The sequence below is a fragment of the Schistocerca cancellata genome, chromosome 3, assembly GCF_023864275.1.
Source record: "Schistocerca cancellata isolate TAMUIC-IGC-003103 chromosome 3, iqSchCanc2.1, whole genome shotgun sequence".
Classification (NCBI taxonomy): Eukaryota; Metazoa; Arthropoda; class Insecta; order Orthoptera; family Acrididae; genus Schistocerca; species Schistocerca cancellata.
The window spans coordinates 552,119,090-552,140,588 of NC_064628.1; the positions used below are offsets into that span (position 1 = coordinate 552,119,090).

At 43.4% G+C, this 21,499-nt stretch overlaps 1 long non-coding RNA gene across 1 annotated transcript in view; it reads left to right on the forward strand.

Annotated features, from left to right (window-relative positions):
• LOC126176797 (uncharacterized) overlaps window positions 1-21,056 on the forward strand; it is a 439,104-nt gene extending 418,048 nt beyond the window's left edge. The window contains exon 2 of the long non-coding RNA XR_007535660.1: window positions 18,001-21,056. This is a non-coding gene — a long non-coding RNA (uncharacterized LOC126176797). The remainder of the gene's footprint in view (window positions 1-18,000) is intronic.
• Window positions 21,057-21,499: the final 443 nt, after the last annotated feature.

A 21,499-nucleotide genomic window follows, 5' to 3' on the forward strand; every position in this document is an offset into this window, starting at 1 on the left:
ACCGTGGAGGACCAAGGATGTAGCAGTCGTTGCCCAGTACCGCTGTCAGAGGCTGCAGCGTTTTAAACGAAAGCCTTCACAGACCAGCCTCCTCTCTTTTAAGCTTCTCCATGCTAAGGCTCGTTACTTTACTGAGCAGAGTAAAAGGCAATGCTGGGAGCGCTATATTTCCTTCATGGGGACGTATGCCGCTTCATTGCAGATTTGGTCCAGGCTGCATAGCCTTCTGGGCCACCAGCGTCTTCATGTGACATGGCCTTAGGCCCAGAATCCATCCACAACGAGATGATCCAACACTTGGACGTTCCCCAGAGACAACATTTATTCATGGTCTTCAAGTGAATTTAGCTCGCAGGTGCTTTCCTGGCGCAATGGCGGGACACTGTAGCTATCCCCGTCCTTAAGCGTGGGTAGAACCTAACGCCTCTCGATAGCTACCTTCCTATTAGCCTAACGGATGTACTTTGTAAACTGTTCGAGATGATGGTTAGCTTCAGATTATTTTTGATACTCGTCTCCCTGGGCCTTTTGTCCCTGTATCAGTGTGGCTTCCAGGAAGGGTATTCTCCATCAAACAATTTACTCACCTTTACGGTAACCTGAAAGGCTTTTACTAACCACTGGCATCTTGTCCCCGTATTCTTTGCCCTAGATAAGGCATAAAACACAGCCTGGTGCCCTCCATGACTGGGGCTTCTGTGGCCCCATTCCAATTTTTACCCACTTTATCTCTCTCGGCTCTTCCTGGTTCAAACAGGCACTACACTCAGCGCTCCTCGGATTCATGAGAACGGTATCCCACAGGGTTCTGTATTAGGTGTCACACTCTTCCTTATAGCCATCCATGGACTTTTAACTTCTGTTGGTCCTGTGGTTACCCCAGAGTTGTACATCGACGATTTTTGCATCTGGTGCAGCTCCCACTCGGTAGCATCTGCTGAGCACTGGCTCCGAGGTGCCATCCGACTGGCCTCTGTGTGGGTCATCTCACATTTTTCTCGCTCCAAAACGCGGGTTATGCATTTTTGTCGTTGACCCATAATACATTCCAAGCCAGTCCCGTTTCTTAGCCTTATTTTTGATAAAAAGCTGACATGGCTGCCCCATATTCACAACCTTCCTGGCCCACACATCTCCATCTTTACTATGCCCTGGTTTTGTCCAGACTATATTATGCTAGACAGGTTTATGGCTCAGCAGCTCCTTCCACTCTGCAAATACTTGGCCCTGTTTACCATTGTCAGGTGCATCTGGCTATTGCCTTTCACACTAGTCTTGTTGACAGTCTCCTCTCATAAAAGGGGAATACAAATATGACGGATCCAACTCCTAGTTTCTTATATTATCGCCATTCGCTAATGCCCTGACCATCCCGTGTGCCTGTCCTCTTTGCAGAAGACATCCACACATGGGTGGAATTGCTGCCTGGAATGCATCTCACTTTCCTGTGACAGGAACTCTGTCTACACTCACTGAAATGCACCCCGTATTTTTCCTCCTACACCCTTCCCCCCTTGGATGGTGCCTAGACCACAGATGAGAAGCGACACATTCCAGGGCTCTAAGATTTCTGTGAGCCCCATAGTTTCCAGCATCTTGTATATGCCATCCTTGCAGAGTTCCAAGATGCCATCATTTGCTACACTCGCGGTTCTAAGACAAGCATACGCTTTCACGTCTCCTGTTGGCTTAGAACACCATTTATTGCTGTGATCATGTAGTGTGTTCACAGCAGAGCGTCTAGTCACTCACAGAGCACGCCATTTTTTTTTCACAGGCCTCCTTCCCCAGTGTTTCAATTTGTACAGCCTCCAGGCTATCGACCGATGTTACGCTCGTTACTCTTTGGTCTCTGCTATCCTTGACCTTCTCTCTGTCCCTGGCCACGCCGCCTGCTCAGTTGTCTTTTTCTGGGTCCCAAGTCACGTGGGCATCCCAGGGAATGAAACGGCTGACTCTTTGGCTAGAGGAGCAGATACTTACTCCCCATTCCTCTCACGATTCCAGCTGTGGATATGCGGATCTACGTCAAATGTGTCTTTACCACAAAGTGGAATGACATCTGGTGCACTACTGCCCTCAGTAATAATACCGCACAATCTGCAGTTTGGCTCTCTTCCTGTCGATACTCTCAGAAGGATTCCACTGTTTGATGCTGCCTACCCATTGGTCATACAAGGCTTACCCAGTGTTTCGAACTTAATTTATTACGAGAAACACTACTTTCTAATTACTCATCTACGAAGCGCTCTTTAAAGTTATTCCAGGGAAATACTAAAATCGTGGCACCGAATTACCACTTGCACAAGTGAGAGGTGTCCATTGTCTTTGGCAATGGCAACTCTCATTTATATTTCTAACAATGTAACAATACTTAATACTACTGATCATCATGTTCTTCTGAGAACACGAGTTTGATCGAAATAATATCATTTTTTGATCGTAATACTATCATTTAATTTGTTGATTGGCGACTGCATGGAGTGTTCTGTGCACCACGACCAGATAATGGATATAATTGGGAGGAGAAACAGCATTGGTCGTATTTTTTTGTTTTATTATCCGCAAACTCAGTGCTGTAATATACAATTAAAATTGGTAGGCACTGGTATCAACAAGCTCAGTTTATGTGATCGCTCTAAGCTGATTGATACCAGTGCCTACCAATTTTAATTGTGTATTAAAGCACTGAGGTTGGTCACTAAGTGACCGAAAATCGATTTTGCTGATAATAAAACAATAAAATACGACCAATGCTGTTTCTCCTCCAATTATATCATTTAATTTACTTAGCACAGACTTACTGTCGGTGTCTGCAGACCAACACCAAGTTATAAAAGAATGACCAGTTGAATCTAAATGTTTTTATTGATTGAATAAGTTAAGAATGCCCACTGTAGGATGGTTGGATAGTCTGCAAAACTTACGTTTCAGTCTTTGGGAGGAAAAGCGCGAGATCTTTCCCATTGTGTAGAGGAGAGGTTTGACCGGCAACTTTAAACTGGGGAAATTCTGAGCTGATGACTGGCTGAGACCCCCCCCTCCCCCTCGCGCGTTCAGGCGAGCAGAACGGTAGCGTGGGTCCGAGTCGTGGACTGCTGCTGAAGACTTGGACGAGAGAGGACGCTATTCTGAGATGGGTCGGGCCATGCTCGATTTACGAGTGGTAAATGTGATATGTTTATGATGAATGGTTTCACATTAGGTGAACAACCTTTTCTTGCAGCTAGGCGTAAAGTAATATTAATATTTTGGGGGAACGAAATTTACTTAGGTAGGTAATGTTCAGTAGTAGGTGCTGTAAAATTGTTGCTTTCATTTGTGATAGTAATTTGCAACTTTGGGGTTTTATAACAATTTAGCGGTGAATAATTTAATCTAATTTGTTTGAGCAAGCAAGTTCTTTAGGAAAAATGAAATATTTAAGTGCGGGTGGCAATTTATTTAGTTTTACACCTGGCACCCACCACGCGGGGCTGATCAAGAACGGACACAAGTGCTAGGGACGTATAGCATGTAAGTAGGAAGTGTGCTATTACACGAAATATGCGTGTGAAATTAATTACTGTTATAAATTTTCAATGCAACTTTGAAAGATTTAGTAACGTGGATCCTTTGTTAAGGACGAGTGGTATCTCGTGTGAAAGCGTGTATCGAATTTTAGCAAACCAAGTGAAGATAATGCTTGCTTATTCATATTTCTTGGAATGTAGGGTCACGTGGAGAGATTTCCTCAATAATTAAAATAGCAAAGCGAGGAAAGAGAATATTAAACTGATAACGTAGACATGAAATTTGGCTGCAACAAAGTAAGTAGTTCATCTTGAATGTGTGTATTTTGTAAGTGTAATTTTGGAAGCGTTTTCATATTTCAGTGGGTGAATCTGTGTAGGGAGTAGGCAGCAGTACAATAGTGGCTATTAAAGTGAATGATCAAGTATGTGGAGAAGTTATATGTAATAATTTTGGTTTTCGGTAGAATAATTTTGAGTAGAGTTACTTTATGGTGAATATCGGAGCTGCTAACGGCTCGATTCTTACGTTTCTCCTGTGCATATGTTGGTGCTTTAATTGTGGGTGCATATTGATTAATGGATACAGTTGTGGACTATCCTTTTCTTCCGATCCAAAAGGGGGCACTTGTGGTAATAAGAGATAGCAGTCCGTAGGAGACCATAGTTGTAGTAAAAAGTTAGACGCGTTAACGGTAAATGAAGATACAAAGTCAGATGCGTTAAATTTTACATTGTTAATAGGAAAGTCAGATCAGTGTAAATTACATCGTGGAATCTGATGCAAATTTCATGCTGTGTAAAGACCAGCCGCCTTAATAATTGTTTCAAGAAGTGAGTTTTTTGTTCTTATAATAATCTTAAATGGTTAATGAATAAACCAAATTGTTCTAAAAAAATTCAGAGTCGGAACATTCTATGTATAAGAATAGACAAACCTTTCATTATTTTGTTTTATTATCAGTAAAAGAAAGAAATTTTATTAAATAATTTTACTAAATGTATGAATGTCAATCCAAGCAGAATTGACATAGCTTTCAAGTTAGGGCATTTATACAAAGGTCCTACATATAAATCCGTTGCGCATAGTGTAAAACTGAAGCAGTAGAGGGTACCTTGCACAAATAGTAAGAGCCAATGTCACTGATGTGCCTTTCTCTCCAGAAATGGCAGCTCTAACCAGTTTAGTGCCTTTTGTTGCAATAATCTTTCATTTTTTTATGCTGTTGTCACAACATTTCATCCATCCATATAGACGTCTTGATACTAGAATTTCAGTTTATCATAAACACCGGAAAGGTTATTCAATTTTATGTGCATGTTGTGTGTTACATATGGCGCACATAGGCGATGATTTTCAGCACTTCATAAAACCTGATAGCCACTCATTTGATGCATTTAATTTTCATTCTAACCATATGGAATTTTTATTTGATGGCTGGTGGCATACTGATAGGCTAATTTCCTTACACATGTCAAATAGTCCATAACATAGGTCTGATACACCTTCGATACAATCTTCAAGCGCCGGTTCTTGTTCACTTGGCGGGACCTTACGAGATATGTCACATCCAGCATAAGGCCCAACCAGATTCTCGACATATATTGAGAATTATATAATCTCATTTACATCTCCATTAATTGACAGCAAGACACTACATAAACAACATTTTTAACATTTTATGTACTGGTTCATTGTGTTTGTTGTGGATGATAGCAATAACTTTGAAAATTAATTCACGTTAAAAGAGTTTATTCATACATGTTATAAATATGGATTTATGCATACATGTAAGTTCCACATCTCCTCCTAAACCACTGGGTCAATTCCAACAAACGCTGGTGCACTTATCATTTGTCGTATGCAAAGAAACATTATGGGAGTAAGGACAAGCTACCTTTCAAAGGGTTTGGTGTTGGGGAGAAAGAGAAGCGTAGCTCACAACGCACAAATAGGCAGACTATATTCATCCAATATGTGAAAATAAGAGCACTTAGTGACCTGCTAAAATCTTTACACATAATTTTCACGCTCAGCCCCCTCCCCCCGCCCACCCCCCGACAAAGAAAGGGAAAAAAGTTCATTGTTAACTACTTTTTCCTTGTTTATGCAGTAAAATAACCTGATCAGGCATGACGTTTTAATTTATTCATTCCTTATTACCAGCTCTATTCGCAACACATTTCACGGACAGTATCCACGTATACCCCTCGAAGAGCATGTAAAAATTATATCATTGTATACATAGTTCAGCAAATATTACGCCATACACAATGAGCTGCGTGAAAACAAAACCGCAGGGAGAAATTCGCTAGAGATTGAGATAAGGTATGTTTGCAAATAAGAATGAAATCTGTTAAATATACAATAAATGTATGTGACAAGTGCGTATGGAGGTACTGGCCCCAGTTGAAAGGTCCTCTAAAACGTCAGGACCGGTTCAACGAAATTTAATATGCTTATTACTTACTACCTGGAATGGAACACTTTGGGGTCAAAATGGACAGAGAAAGTGGAAAGGGAGGAAATGGAGAGGGAGCAAGAGGAGAGGTGGAGGAGATAGGGAGGGTGAGGAGGAGGTAGAGGGGCAGGAGAAAATTGACCTAGTAGGCGAGGATGAGATAGAGGGAAGCAGCAAATGGAAATGGACAGGAAGTGGGAAGATGGACATAGGGGGGAGGGGGGGGGGGAAGCAGGTGGACAGGGTAGAGGAGCACATCGAAGGAGAGAGAGACAGGAGGAAATGGTGTGGTGCGTTGTGGGAGGTGGTCACAGAAAGGGGAGAGGAGATAGACAGAGGGAGGGGAAGAAGGAGATGGATAGAGAGAGGGGGAAGAACGAGATGGACTAATAGGAAATACATGTCCAGGCAACCCCGGATAATTAGCTTGTGTTACATAAAATAACGCTTCTTTGCATAATCAAACTGTAGACTTACGTATTGTTATAAATTAATTACCAACAGAATCAGTTTCCGTTTTTGAGCAAAATCAATGTAACGTCATGAAAATTATTCCATATTTATTAGCGGCCTTTTTCAGTGGAGAACAAGCCGTTACTGAATGTCGCACTGTCGAACCCTGTCAGGAGCAAAACAACACAAAGGGAACTCAATTAGCAGGCATTTGTAGGGCAAGCAGGAATTCCAAAAGCAGTCATCAGTGATGCAAGGGTGGTGTCAAAGCCATAAAACACTGACTATAGAGCAGTGGAAGATTGTCGTTTGGTCGGATGAATCTTGTTTCACACTGTTCCCAGCTTCTAGTCCAGTTAACGTCACAACAGTGAAACATGATGAGGGTTCGGTGATGACTGGGTAGCCATATCGTGGTAGTCCATGGAGCTGAGGGTCACTCTGTAAGGTCGCATTACTGTAAAAGATTATGTGACCATTTCGGCTAATCAGGTTTATCCCACGCTGCAAAATTTGTTCCCCAGCGGTGATACTGTGTTCCAAAAAGATAAGGCTGTTTACATAACTCGTGTGTTTCGGGGCAGGTCTTGGGAGCACGATGATGAAATATCGCTTCTCCCCTGGTGACCACAGTTACCAGATTTAAACATTATTGATGCTTTGTAGTCTAATTTGGAGAAGAGATTGCTTGACCACCATCCACCTCCATTACAGTTACCTGAACTTGTCATTAATTTGAAGGACGACTGGAAGTTGTTTCGAATGCCAACAGATCTGCTGCAGCTTACTGGGCATGGTACGCTGTTATATTTTTGGTACTTCCATTTCTTTCTCAAGCCCTGTGTTACTCCAGAGTATGTAGCTACGAAAAGGCACTACAAGATAACATGAAGCGTCATAGAACGCTATCTAATTAGAGCGCGGAGTCTTCGACCCTTGAATGACCCGCATAAGCTCTTTGTGTCCTTGGGTAACGAAGTGTACCAATTAGTGACGTACTAATTTCTCGGAGAGCCAAGTGCACCGGCGGGGCTCAGAAGCCAATGTCCTCGTTTATTTCGCCCTTTCCGCAGATACGCTTCCGGATCGATGGCCATAGTGCGGTCGTTTGATATGTCTGCTTGATTAACGAGTCACCTGCTGCCACGCGGTGTACGTCTTTGCCACCACCGCATCTCATTCGTAGAATACTAGCACTAATTAGTGCTACTTGACGCTTATCAGCTCTCTCCCTCCCTGTAGTCTACATCTGCACACCACGTTGAGAACATGGCAGATGACACTTAGAATGGTCTCACAAGTTAAGATTTTTTCCCTTTCCTGTGGCGTGCGGAGTGCGGGAAGAATGTTTACGCATGTCTGTGTGTGTTAAAACTAAATCTACTTGGGTAATGTGTAGGGGACAGAACAATGTATCTAGGTTCTTCACTTAATACTGGTTCTTGAAACTTTTTAAGCAGGTTTTAGTGAGATAATTAGTATCCATACTCGAGATTCAGATTTTTCAACATTTCTCTTGACGCTCTTCTGTGTTTTCTCGAGGAATTGAACTTTTGTGAATCTAATGGGTTTGTAGCTGAGTGAGTTCATCAAAACTTTGCAACGTTTCGATGAGAGTCATTTCCATGAACGTCTGGCGAAGTGTCGAGCCGACAATTTATTTATCCTTACGCAGGCTCTGTAGCGCAGCTGTCATGTCTGGCGAGTTCGTTCAGATTCTACCTCGCGTGCCGTAATGATTTCTCTCGCCTGAGAGCGGCCACAGCATATTGTGATCAGTAATGGTTCCCAAGAATAACTTAGTTGGTGCTTACCATCTCTATCTGCGCGGTCATCATTTGTGCCAATTTAGACAGCCCCTTTATTACTATGTCCCACAAGCCACTGGTCCTATGCCGCACTCTCGTCCATGCTAGATCAAACGTACAACTGTCGTCCGAGCTGAGCTCAGCGACAGCCGGCGAATGTACTTGCCATTCTCCGGGCACCGCTGCTGAACTCAGTCACACTGGATACTAAGCTAAACGTACTAGAACTTTAAACTCATTTGGTGGTCGGAAGACTTCATATTTCTGAAGGTTCCTTGCGATCTTTTGGGATGGCGATCTCACACATGGCAGAAAAGTCCGTCGCTTGTCCTATTCCTGAGTTGTTTCGGAGCTGCATGTTGCATGTAACGCCCTCGTAATTTTTGAGTCACTGAATCCCGTCTTGGATTTATACGCTCGGGCAGTTTGACTGTCCCTCTTTCCTTGTCTCTTATGGTCCGAGCCCTTTGAGCAAGCACAGATGTTGAGTCCCATAGTGCTCAGAGCCATTTGAACCATTTTGAACCTTTGAGCAAGAGTCTTTTGAACAGTGTTGTGTTGGGCTACGTGCAAGGTTTTCGTGTACACGGGGCGACCTAACTTGGCATCTTGCTTTTTGCATCCCAATTGTTCCGGAATAGGTGACCGTACTGCGTTGGAACGTCTTCCCGATACTTTGCCTGAGAATTATGGGAGTGATACGCATCGAAACGCACCATTTTGGCGAACTCACTCTGCTGGAAACCCGGGAGTCTTACATTCGTAAACCTGGGACCATTTGTGCCGCCCTTCTTCCCATACACTCAGTATCCCTTGTCACTTCTATTTTGCACTTCTCACTCATTCTTCAGGAAAATTGTACAATGTGAGATACTAGTATTAGTAAGAAACCTCCTTTGTAGACTGAATTTTCCCGGTAGCCCGCAACTGAACCGAAGTCACCCACTCATCTAACCAAGAACTGAACCAATGTGATGATTTCCAAACTGTAACACCCAGCTATTTATGTGAGTCCACTGATTCTAGATGTGACTTACATTATCAGTCTATTAATGATCGTTAATAACTGGGCCAAAAATTTCAAGGCAGCCAGTATATATTTTCTGTAACAAAACAGTGGAATTCTGTATTCATCATTGTATTTTTCTTTAGCTTTAGGAACGTTTTCATTTTTCTAAAAGCCACGGTCATTCTAATAATTATTGTATGTGGAAAATGAGATACACTATGTTCGTGTAAATTGTAGCAGTTGCATCTGTAAATGCAGCAGTGTAACTTTAAAATCATCTAATTTAGAATAACAGCTGCAAAACAATTTGTTCTACGCCGAAAAAGAGAAAATAGGAAAAACCTCTGAATGGTACCAGTTTTCTCTTTCATCAATGAAGCAGTATCTCAAATGTTACAGCAACATACAGGATGGGGCAAATAAAAGTGTCCGGAGGACAGACTTCCAGGGTACAAACAAGCACAGCAGCGGATAGGAAATTCAGCACTGACTATAGCAATGGTGAAAGTGACCAGCAGTCATCGCTTGGAAATTTCGGGCCCTAGTCAGCAACTTGTGAAGCGGACCGAAACTGGACTGCTGTAATTACTGCAGTCTCATCCGAAATGCTCTGTTACAGTTATTCAAGACTATGGGGATTGTTGTGATGCACCTTAGACTTGGGGCTCCTCACACAAAGTAATCACACAGTGGTAGATCAGGTGACCTGGGTGGCCAACTATGGCCACGACAAGACTGAACCCTGCTATCAACTCTTGTCAGGTGTGAAGATCGTGTAAATTTTCTCCAAGGTTCAACAGACTGTATGAGCAGTTGCTCCATCCTGTTGGAAGCAACTGTAGGCCTCTTCCTCCTCCGTTAATACTGCCAAAAAATCCGGAACACTATTATTTGCTTCTCCCAATAATTCGATTTAAAGATAACAGATTGTCAGATCTTTGAAATAGTCTCATAGCACCTATGATAACTCAGTTCCTGCTAGGTAGCCTGCTTTTAATAGTCCAACAAATCAGAACTAAATTCGAAAGAGCCGGCTGTTGTGTCCGAGCGGTTCTAGGCGCTTCAGTCCGGAAACGCGCTGCTGCTACGGTCGCAGGTTCGAATCCTGCCTAGGGCATAGATGTGTGTGATGTCCTTAGGATAGTTAGGTTTAAGTAGTTCTAATTCTAGCAGACTGATGACCTCAGATGTTAAGTCCCATAGTGCTCAGAGCCATTTGAACCATTTTTAAATTCGAACTCTACTCTCCAAAGTACAGATTTCTCCCAATTAAAATGTTTATTCAGGCAAACGTGATAGGTTTTAACAATTCTGGAAGTACCCTAGTTTACATATAAATGTATATCCAGTTCATTGTTCCTGAAGTGTGGTCAACGGTGTTTCTGTTTCGAAACAATAATGTGGTACACAACTAGGAGCCAAACATAACAATGCGTACCCATTCACGAAAATACAGGTACACTACGTCTCAGTGACACACATACACTTAACGTGAAACGAAATAAAAATCATTCCCTAGACCATAAATAAAATTCTTTTTATAAAGTACATTTTTATATAATCACGTTAAAATATTCATTTCTTTAAGGCCACTTCCATTACCAGCATGTTCTTTACATGATTAAATTGGTATTTCTTCAAAATTGTTATATTACTTACAAAACATTATTTTCTGCACTTTACGTCTTCTTTCTTTATTGTGATTTAATTGATGAACCCGTTATCTCCATATATAGTCTTCAAACACACACCAAGTTTTCTTATTTCTTAGTCGTTATAGAAATTCACAAAAAAACCTTTTCAACAGAAACTTGGCTTTAAACTTTTGTTCAATGCCAGACCGATTTCAAAATATGAGAAGCCCATTTTTTATCTACTTCCATTTGACTGTGGGAATTGAAGATTCGACATGAATTAAATAAATATTTAAGAGAAGGGGGCCTTTGGAATGATTTTTATCGTATTCCATTTATTTAATCATTCTCACAGTTTAACGTTCTTAAAAAAGAAACGAACCTAGCTTTTAAAACGTGTCTTACATGTCTTTTTTATTTTTGCGTGTTTCCTTTAGTTTTATCATGTTGTAGAGGGCATTTTTAAAACCTGATGCTCTTTATTGTAATAGTTTAATAACAATTGTAAATATGGCTCTAATATCGCCAGTAAATTCCAGTGCCTGTTAAGCAAGTCACTGGAGACATCTACACTCCTGGAAATGGAAAAAAGAACACATTGACACCGGTGTGTCAGACCCACCATACTTGCTCCGGACACTGCGAGAGGGCTGTACAAGCAATGATCACACGCACGGCACAGCGGACACACCAGGAACCGCGGTGTTGGCCGTCGAATGGCGCTAGCTGCGCGGCATTTGTGCACCGCCGCCGTCAGTGTCAGCCAGTTTGCCGTGGCATACGGAGCTCCATCGCAGTCTTTAACACTGGTAGCATGCCGCGACAGCGTGGACGTGAACCGTATGTGCAGTTGACGGACTTAGAGCGAGGGCGTATAGTGGGCATGCGGGAGGCCGGGTGGACGTACCGCCGAATTGCTCAACACGTGGGGCGTGAGGTCTCCACAGTACATCGATGTTGTCGCCAGTGGTCGGCGGAAGGTGCACGTGCCCGTCGACCTGGGACCGGACCGCAGCGACGCACGGATGCACGCCAAGACCGTAGGATCCTACGCAGTGCCGTAGGGGACCGCACCGCCACTTCCCAGCAAATTAGGGACACTGTTGCTCCTGGGGTATCGGGGAGGACCATTCGCAACCGTCTCCATGAAGCTGGGCTACGGTCCCGCACACCGTTAGGCCGTCTTCCGCTCACGCCCCAACATCGTGCAGCCCGCCTCCAGTGGTGTCGCGACAGGCGTGAATGAAGGGACGAATGGAGACGTGTCGTCTTCAGCGATGAGAGTCGCTTCTGCCTTGGTGCCAATGATGGTCGTATGCGTGTTTGGCGCCGTGCAGGTGAGCGCCACAATCAGGACTGCATACGACCGAGGCACACAGGGCCAACACCCGGCATCATGGTGTGGGGAGCGATCTCCTACACTGGCCGTACACCACTGGTGATCGTCGAGGGGACACTGAATAGTGCACGGTACATCCAAACCGTCATCGAACCCATCGTTCTACCATTCCTAGACCGGCAAGGGAACTTGCTGTTCCAACAGGACAATGCACGTCCGCATGTATCCCGTGCCACCCAACGTGCTCTAGAAGGTGTAAGTCAACTACCCTGGCCAGCAAGATCTCCGGATCTGTCGCCCATTGAGCATGTTTGGGACTGGATGAAGCGTCGTCTCACGCGGTCTGCACGTCCAGCACGAACGCTGGTCCAACTGAGGCGCCAGGTGGAAATGGCATGGCAAGCCGTTCCACAGGACTACATCCAGCATCTCTACGATCGTCTCCATGGGAGAATAGCAGCCTGCATTGCTGCGAAAGGTGGATATACACTGTACTAGTGCCGACATTGTGCATGCTCTGTTGCCTGTGTCTATGTGCCTGTAGTTCTGTCAGTGTGATCATGTGATGTATCTGACCCCAGGAATGTGTCAATAAAGTTTCCCCTTCCTGGGACAATGAATTCAAGGTGTTCTTATTTCATTTTCCAGGAGTGTACATAAAACCAATTTACCACGTGGGAAGTAAGATTTTGGGATACATCCCATGCTAAAACAGCAAATTACCGACTTGCTACAATTTCGTAATGAAATTATCGCCAGAGTAATCACCTTAAGGGTATAACAGGAATAAAATCACATTGCTCCGCCCTTTTTTATTTACATCAGTTACGGTTAACTGCTAATACCATCATTCACACAATGAACAAATTACATAATGTGCTGAAATTGACTGCCATCAACCTCAATGCAAGCATGATATTGACGAGAAAGAATCTGACGCACGCTGACAAATATCTCGGGAGTGTTTCGAATTACATCACAGTCAGCTGCAATACTGGCAACAAGGAAATACAGCACTGAGACTCCCCGTTGCAGGCATCCACGCTGAAGTGAGGCGGTGTATGGCCGAGCTGTTCTAGGCTCTTCAGTCCGTAACTGCGGTCTTGCTACGGTCGCAGGTTCGAATCCTGCCTCGTGCATGGATGTGTGTGATGTCCTTAGGTTAGTTATTTTTAAGTAGTTCTAAGTCCAGGGGACTGATGACCTCAGATGTTAAGTCCCATAGTGCTTAGAGCCATTTGAACCATTTTGAGGCGGTGTACCGTCGTGTCGTATCTACGTCCTCTCACTAACGGGCAAGGGTACGTTCTGAAACTCAGGTAGAACTCTTTGCACGAATCTCAAGTACAGGTGGTCATTCAGACGTCCAGGTAGAAGATATGACCCAATGAGATTGTCGCCTATAGTGCCGGCCCAGATATTCACAGTAAAACCAACTTCATGGTGTGATTCTACTACAACGTGAGGCTATTCGTCATCCCACACATGGCTATTCTTGCTGTTCGAGATACTATCACGATCAAATGAGGCCTTGTCAGAGAACAGCACGATTTGGAGAAAATCTGGTCGATAAGTCTATTGTTGGAGGAATCACTGACACAATGCGACCTTAGGTGCAAATTCAGTCACAACCACTGTACGGACTCTTCGTGGGAGATATAGGTGTAACTGTTATTCGTGAAGGTCACTCGTTGCTTCCTTCCAGTGAACAAGTCTCCCGCATTCGTCGATCTAGAGAAATAAACACACGTCGTGACAGATGATACCTGTTAGAAAATCGTCCCACGTATATCCTTTCAGCAGCGAGAGCATTGCATCGTACATTACCAAACACAAGGTGCATGTCAGTGAGCTCTGCGAAACCGTACCGGTACTGCTTCATCGTATTACATTTTACGTCTCTGAATAGCACTTAGTAATAAATGGGCCTGTCGTTGATTCATAGCACATTCTATCATGGAGCAACATAAGTACGATACAACAGACCTACCTTACGGACAAGTAAAGTAAACAGAACCAGCATCATGACATCCTAGTAATCAGACTCGTCCTCCTTGTTTCCTTGCAGGAAATAAAGAATGCACATTTAAATAAACAGCACAGTGCGTGTAAATCTTTACCCATGTTAGTTGTACAAAAGCTGGAATACCGTAGTGCTAGGCAAAGCGGTAGACAAGTTTACTTCCATATCTCCTTAAGATTGCTTCTCCGAGCGCAGGTTCCGTACCTCAAATTGTACAGTGGAGCATTCTCTATGTCCTGTTACACTTTTACTTTCTCTTACTACAATATCCAGTAGAACGTAAACGGTGTTTACAGGTGAAGACTTCAGTGGTGGCGGAGCACGCGCTGTAAGACTGAACAGGAAATAAAGTTCACCTACGCGGAACTTCTCCCTGTGGAGACGAGCTATCACGCCCATCTGTTCAGGGGACCCACCGAAATTTATGTGCTTAACAGTAGTTTTAAAAAGAACAAAGGCAGCCTAAACGGATCCAGAACTTCTGTGCTGCAGCAAACGACCGATAAATGTACCAATGGGAAGGGAAAGACACTCAGAAATTGTCACTGCAAGTACGTACTCTATCTCATCAGAAGTACCTGGAAACCTATTAGTGGAGATTTTTCCACCATTCGCCTCTGTTATGACTGCTGGGAACAATTTCAGTTACGTGTCTGAGTGTCTGTGGAGGAGCGGCAGACCATTTTTCCTCAAGACCGGAATCAAGATGTTGCACGCTGCAATCAGGAATGAAGTCGACGTCTCAAGTCATCCCATCGATTGGGTTCAGTTTGCAACCATGGGTAGGCAAATACGCTTCAGGAACGTTATTGTACACATACCATTGCATCACAGATACTGCTTTATGACTGGTCGCGTTGTAATGATGATAAAGACATTCATTAATTAAGAACTGTTCAGCTATTGCACGCAGTACACAATGCTGCCAAATGTATTCATGTCCTTCTACAATTAGCGTCCTCTTAAACGAAATAAGGCGACTACATCTTAACCAAGACAAACATCCTCACAGTGTAACACTGCCTACACCATACCTCACTGTTGGCACTACACATGGTTCTCCAGGCATTCATCAAACCCAAACCAATCCATCGAATTGCCTCAGAATATACTGTGATTTGTCACTCCAAGTCAGTTGATTCGAGTCATCCACTATCTACTGTCGGCGTACTTTAAAACCGCTTCAGCCATCTCTCAATATTGACTACAGAAGAGTGTGACTTATGAGAATCGGCACAACCGTTGTATCCCATTCTTTTTAGCTGTCTATGTAGAATCTTTGTAGTAGCTAGATTGCTGGTAGCACTTCGTAACTCACTAGTGATTTCTTCCGCTGATCTCATTCCATTTTTTTTACAGCAACCACGGGCAATACTCGACCGTCCCTGTCACTCAGTACATGAGGTCTTCAGCCGTGATTGATCCTGCGACAGACGACTTGGGTAGCTACATAAGGGTTGAAATGTACATCAGGGATTTGTTACCCAGGCGACATACAGTGAGTAGACCTCGTTCGACCCATTCAGCCGTTACTGCTTCTGTACCGACAACACAAAACTCCCCATCTGGTATCGAGCGACGCGGGTTTAGAATCCGCGCCAGACAACACGGACCTCGACTACCACTAGAAGTCTCTGCAGCCGTCGCGCCGTAAGCCGTGGCCGCGCGTTCCTGGCCCGCGTATAACGTGAGGACGCCACGGTGGAGCACGTGGTCCCACCAGCAAGTAGCGACGTACCCCATCCTGTATTTAAGCTCTTGCCTCTCGCTCAGCAAGTCACCCAGGCAATCATCGTAGGTCGTACCCCTCGCTCCTTCCGGCTCCTGGATTTCTCCCTTACTGTCTGCGCCCGACCTGTCCGCCTCTCCTCCACCCTCACCTACCTTGGCGTCACCATTGACCGTCACTTCACCTGGATCCCTCATCTCCGCTCCATCCAATCCAAAGCCCACAACTGCCTCCGACTCCTCAAACTCCTCTCTGGCCGGACTTGGGGGTTGCACCGCTCTACCATCCTCCACACCTACAAATCCTTAATCCGTCCCATCCTCTGTTATGCCAGTCCGCTTGGATCTCTGCCCCCCCCCCCCAACTTCTATAAGTCCCTCCACATCCTTGAGCGTCATGCACTCCGCCTCGCCTTCCATATACGCCTCCTGTCCCCCACACGGATCATCTATGACCTCATTCCTTTCCCCCATCTGCTCCTATTCCTCGAACATATCCGCATACTCTACACCTCCCGCCGCCTTGATCCCCCTCACCTCCTGGTTGCTCCTCTCCTCTCCCATCCCCACCCCCTGCCACGCCTTCACTGTTGTGTCCCCCCTACTCTCCATCTCTACACCCTTCCCCTTCTTTCCCAAGGTTGCTTCCATCAACTCCCCCTCCTGGATGATGCCCTCTCTCCCTCCATCTATCCCTCCTATCAACTCTGATCCTCCCCCCCACTCCTTTCCTCGGTCCTTTTCCTAGGCTCCCTCTTCCCCTCCCTTCCATCCTGTTTTCTCCCCGCCAAACCTCTCCATACCTCCCTTCTCCCCCCCCCCCACCGAGTCCTTTAGTATTCCCCTCCTCTACCTTCCCCACTCCCTGTCGCGTCTGCCCAGCACCCCCCCACCCTTCTTATGGGTCCCCATCCTCCATTGGCTCCTTTCACCCCTCTCCCCCTTCGCTTTTCCACTCCTTCCACCCCTCTTTTTAATTTTCCCATCTTCTGTCCAGTTTCCCCGTACCTGCTCTCGGCTGTGGTATGTCACATTTGCCAGCTTTTTAGTGCAGTCTTTCAGTGAATGTTCAGTGTTGTTCGTCTTTCTACTGTTGCGAACAGAAACCGTACTGTCGCTGGGTGTGAATTTTATGTCTTTTGCGAACAGAAACCAGACTGTCGCCGTGTTTTTAATTGTCTGTCTATTATTTTACCTGTCTGCTTCGTATGTACTTTATTAGCATCATCATCCCTTTGTTCTATGCTTTCAGTTCCATGATTTTTTCGCCATGTTACTATTTAAGTCTCCGATTTTATCGCCTGTTTTTATTATTTATTCTCTTCATCTTTTTAAAACAAAGTCTGTAGGCTGAAGAGCGGCATACTAAACTGCTGCCAGCCCGCCCCCTTTCGGGGGGATTGAAATTCAATAAAGAAAAAAAAAACTCAGCAAGGCAGTCTGATATTCGCGTGAGTCTGTCGACATCTCGCCTGCAGACAACGTGTTTGCTTTATTTTGTTTCTGTGTACGAGTGTACGTTGTGGATTCGTAAGGTTGTCGCTTGTGGCGCTGTTGCTTCTTGTGTGTTGTTCGGAAAGTCTAGCTCGGTCGTCCGTCATTGTCCGTGCCCCTCCTTTCCCATTCCGTTGTTTGTTCGCGGCCCGCTCGCGTTTGGTCCCGCCTCGCTTCGTTGTTGGCAACCCCGCGACCGTTCTGGTCGCAGTTATAACACCCCACCTCCTTTCATCTAGTAGTTCGTTCCACATTACGTAGGGTTGTTTCTAACGAGATAGTGTACAACCTGCGATTGTGGGCATGATTCATACCCAGCACCAGCAATGGCGGGTAAATATTAATTACTTAATGCCAGCCACTCACGCTCCTTAGAACTTCAGAAATACCACACCTCGATATATGTGCTTGTTTTGGATGTATTGTGAATTACCTGTTTCCTGCCCTTGTCCTTTCTTTTCAACGATAAAAACTACGGGACGTATTGTATGGTTACAAATAGATACTTTTCTAACAAAATATTTTTCTTCTATTTCAGAGCTACTTGAACCTGCGTGACATCACATATTCCACCTACGGCATCAGCACATTGGCAGCAGATGGCAGCGGTACGTTTGGCGACTATCGGTGCAGCAACAGCGAGTGCAGTTGCAGTTGCGCCAGACATGTGCAGCAAGGGAAATGACTCTGCCGTGCAGTGAACAGTTGCAAACCTAGCTGCACCCGCACTCATCATCATTGTCACCAGCGATAAACTTGAGCACGATGTTGCTCTAGTTCAGCAAACTGTAATAAATTATGGCACTGTGTGTTTGGTTTAGCCCTGTACTGTGACTTTCGGGTCCTGAGTTACGCGTGACAATTACTAGCTGACTTTAAGAGATGCTGTTTACAGTGGAATGACTTTAGTAAATGTGTCTTGTCACAGTGTTTAGTCACACAGCTACTAGGTCAACTAAGCAAGCCATTATTGGCCAAAGGGTTTAGTGTGTTGTGACAAAGTGGAACAACTGGTAGTGATGAACGAAGCAACACAAAAATTCAGCTAATTTTGCCGTCACACTACAGCTACATCCTGTGTCATACTAGTTAGCCAGCGATGGAGTGATCGTTAATGCTGTCGAGAGTAGTATCCCATTTTCACAATGTCGACTCTACTTCTCGTTTCTACGCTTCCGTCGCCTTCATGATCGAGTGTTTCATATAGTTATATGATTATCCTTCGCTTTCATGCTAAACGCATGTGACACACACTCAGTCTGACAGTGTTCATGTTGTCCATCTCAGGTTGTTCCAACGCTTGTACTGAGTTTTCTCTGTGTGTCTAAAATGACTATATGCTGTATTAGGTATAGTGGTATCGACTTTTTGAAGATTAGTGTATGAGCTCTAGGCTAGAATGCTGGCATTAGCAACTGAATAACGGTGAAGGCTGTGTTATGTTCCTGATATCAAGTGTCTCTTCCTGCCTCCTATGCCAATGACTTTCTCTCCAGTATTTAATATGCTTTTTATTGGAAATGGTGCGCTGCTAGTAAGAGAAAGCGCTGATTACTTACAGATGTGTCATATATGAATGTGTACGTTTAGAAAAATAATACGTTAGTTACTGCTGCTTTAATATTTCCATGAAGAATTGCACCTAACTGAAATGGCAAGTTGGTTTTAACATGTATGTATCTTGATCAAGTTAAGACCCTGGCTCACACTAAATGTAATGTGTTGCTGAGTTACGTTTCAGAGACAATCATATGAAAGTAATCAGGCAAAAATATAAATGGAACGCTATATATATCCATTTAAATACCTGGAGAAGGAACACAATACCGGGGCATGCGGACTGTCATATAGCTCCAAGCAGCAGTTTCTCTTCAGGCGTGACCGACTTGTACTTCATACTGGCATACGTTGTGACAGTTGATTTGAGTGATATCACTTGAAAATATAATGGCACATCACAGTTAGTTTCGGAGAAAAGACGTATTATACATAATTAAAGGAATTCAGCGATACAGAGTGCTGAAATTCAGCCAACTCTTATTTCAGTCAGACTCTCGGTATTTGAAATCGACCGCTGACGGGTGCTTTATCAATGGCTCACGCATATCTCTGACACGGCGGAAAAGTAAAATACGCGTTTGCTACGTTTATAAATACTCAGTGTGTGTCTTTCCAAATTATTCTGCAATTATATTTAAATTAAAATACGGGTCATTTTTAAACGTAAGAAATGTTTTTGCAACTTTTATCAGTTCTGAAATTCACAAGAATAGCAGGTATGAGCCCCACATTTAAGCTGTTAGTGTCTCGTCACGAACACTGCTTGATGTCCTGTCTTTCTTGTGCATCTTCAGAGGAGTGTGAATCATTACAAATGTAAGTCTACAGGGACAGTGGTAATTGGCAGAAAATCCCGTCTTCCTAATAAGTACATAAATATTTTGTGTTTAGAATTACTTATGTAAAGGTGGCATGGCTAGAAATGTGGTTACACATGTACCACGTCGATCAAACATCAAGCGTAAGAGTTGTAAACGTTGTCTTTGCAGTCGCTGTATAAACTAGCCTCAGCCTTCAGTAAGTTCTGTCTTAAGAGTAGACAACTTTGTCGTCATTTTGTTCATTGAATTGAGAGACTGTAATAAGTTTGATACTTGCAGCCTGCTAGTGGAAGTCACATTTCAACAAATGCTTTGTTTCGTGACGCATGGTATGTACAAAGTCAACAACTTAAAAGTATAATCTGACTTTTCCATATCTCAAATCGACTAATCCGTCGTTAAATGAAGCTAACAACATTAATATCATTCTGACAGCTTACGAAAAATTCAGATATATGAACATTACTGAGAGTTATGCATCGCTATTCAGTAATAACCGGGTTGGATACATTTTATTCTATATGAATCAATTGTGAACAGTCTGATGTAAGGGGATTGTTGGATGCTGAAAATAAGTTATGTCAGTTTATTTGATGAAATGTTTAATCCAATATAACTCATACTAAGCTTGGTCAGTAAGGTAATCGATACTTTTGTGTTGAATGCACAAACATTCGCTTACTACAAATGACCGGTTCTCTTAGTCGTAGACTATACTTCTGTGGATAATCGTATTATGCTCTTCACCTCCAGAATGAGAAGACCAGTTGTGGATGCTGAAGCAAAAATTTACTTCTAGTAGCGTAGTCACATTTTTTTCTTCTGGTTCTAGAATTTCATTTACTAAGAATTTAGTTACTGGTGTGATTTTCTCTTCCGAACGGTTAAAGTAGGTCCCAGGGCTAATGTTAAAATATTAAAAATCACTTGGTCACTCATAAGACCTATCCACATCACATTTAAAAAAATTAATCTGTAAGCAATTTAGAATGTTTCCTTGTCTTCTAAAAAATTTTGTACAAAACTTTATGTTCAGTGGGAAGAGCATCAAATTCTTCGATAAAAAGGTCAAGAGTTTGCCATTTTCGGCATCGAAACATTACCCATACACCTAAAACTGCAAAATTTGAAATTTGATTGATAGTCGGTTTGACTTATGAAGGGCTCATTAATCATAATCTACAACTGTAATAAATTTCTAATTTGTATTATACTTTTACTCTCACTCTGTACCCCATCGTAATATTCCCATCGTCAAATTCCAGTTGCTTGTTACGATAAACTCATATGTATGGCCTTAATAAAATGTAATATTTTTGTCAACGTGCAAGTAGAGTCTTGGTACAGTTATTAGCAGCACTGAAATAGCGAAAGTCCTAAATAATAAAAAAAAATGGCAAGTGCTCCTTTAAAAAAACGAACAAACTTTTTCGTAATGTTCATGCACATGTCTTGTCCAGAAAAAACAAAAAAAACCAATGCCTCTGTAAATGTATTATGGTGCTTACAATATTAATAAATGTATGTGTCTATTAATAGTATATGTCTGCTTCCATGGCTTAAATTTACTCCTTATCAGTGTTGAAACATACAATACCGCTAATAAAATGATGAAGAAGGCATGAGTTACATGACTTTCTCCTTACTCCCTAATCA